This window comes from Oryctolagus cuniculus, chromosome 5, assembly GCF_964237555.1.
Source record: "Oryctolagus cuniculus chromosome 5, mOryCun1.1, whole genome shotgun sequence".
NCBI lineage: Eukaryota > Metazoa > Chordata > Mammalia > Lagomorpha > Leporidae > Oryctolagus > Oryctolagus cuniculus.
This window is the reverse complement of record NC_091436.1, coordinates 91,655,623-91,657,172: the sequence shown is the minus strand read 5'-3', so window position 1 is coordinate 91,657,172 and position 1,550 is coordinate 91,655,623. Positions and strand designations below refer to the sequence as shown.

The 1,550-nt window shown below is 37.5% G+C and overlaps 1 pseudogene; it reads right to left on the bottom strand.

Annotated features, from left to right (window-relative positions):
- Nucleotides 1-746: 746 nt before the first annotated feature.
- On the bottom strand, nt 747-1,310 carry LOC100338323 (small acidic protein pseudogene; annotated as a pseudogene).
- Nucleotides 1,311-1,550: the final 240 nt, after the last annotated feature.

The window sequence follows — 1,550 nt, the reverse complement described above, 5'->3', positions numbered from 1 at the left end:
TCAGCACAGCTCCAGCTGTTGCGGCCAGTTGTGAAGTGAACAAGTAGATGGAACGCCTCTCTTTTCTCTGTCTCTCCTTCTTTCCTTCTCTCTGTGTAACATTGACTTTCAAAAAAATAGATAAATGTTTAAAAAATAGAATAACAAATGAGTCCACACAGTATTTTTGAAAGCAGCTGTAGGATTTTATAAAACATTTATCCCTTTTAGGTCTCTGGGCCTGTCTCATTAAGATAACCATCATGTTTGATAATGACATAGCAAGATCATTAGACTTTTGTATTTGGACATTTGTATCAGTAACATTTTGCATTATCAAAACTTAAAATTTAGTACCACTTCACATCTTGACAGAACCTTTTCTTACAATCCAATAGCCTAATTAGTTGATGTCTCTACAAGATGAGAGATATATTCTTTGACATTTTCAGAGGCCCAGCTGGAAATACCAAAGTCCAAAGAATTTAGAACTTTGATTTTTTGAATGTTGGTCAAAGATGCCAAGAAAGCTTACAATATCTGGTAGAAATCATATCCCTTAACATAACGTAATATTGACCAGATTTGATCACTGCTACAAAGTGAGCACCCCAATGCTTTAGATTAAGTGTATATTCACACAAACCATAACTTTTTAAATAAAAATTACTCTTATTAAATTGGTCTTATCAACAACTCAAGTCTGCTGAGCATCATATGTGCTGGTGTGTTTTTATTAAAATGTGGTGATGTTAATTCTTACATGCCTAATAACCATCCTTTTGATATGAAAAATCTTTTAATGTGTACATAATGTTTTTGGGATCTTCTGCTGCATCAGGCTGCTCAGTAGCTTGGAGTTCTTCAGCAGATTGTTCTTCCTCTGACTCTGAATTGCTTTCAGACTCATCTGGACCTTCAGGATCAGGTCGTCGTCGTCGTCATCATCATCATCATCATCATCATCATCATCATCATCTCCAGGCACATCACCTTCTCCATCTTGATCTACTATCTCACTGAAGCCAAGTCCACAATGTCCCCAGTATCTTCCTGATAATTTACTGTCCACACTTTGCTGATATTGAGACTCCAGTTCTTAATTAATTTCTTGTCTTCTTCCCCTATTTGGAAGTGAGATGTTGATTTGTGATCTCCTATGACATAATGCTGGTATGTTCTTTCTTTCCTGCACCTATAAATCTCAAGAACTTTTGTCTTATTTCTTCATTACCCAATTGTACTGCCGCCCAATTGCTAGATCGAAGATGATTGTTTAGAGAGGCTGAACCCTTCACCCCATGCAGGTGAGACTCCCTGGCAGCACTCATCATTGCAGTGTTCCCAATAGGAAAAGCCAAACCCACTCACCGTTCTCCCTAGCTGTGACACCCACAGCCTGCAACCTGCCACCACTCCAAGCAGTGTCACTGCCAGAAAGTAGTATTTCATTCCCAGACTGAGCTACTCCAGCTATCACTGTTAACTATTCCAAAAGAGTCACAGATTATACAGACTATCAAAAAGTACTGAGTATAAATTATTTCATTTTAATTGAAAGATTAAAATAA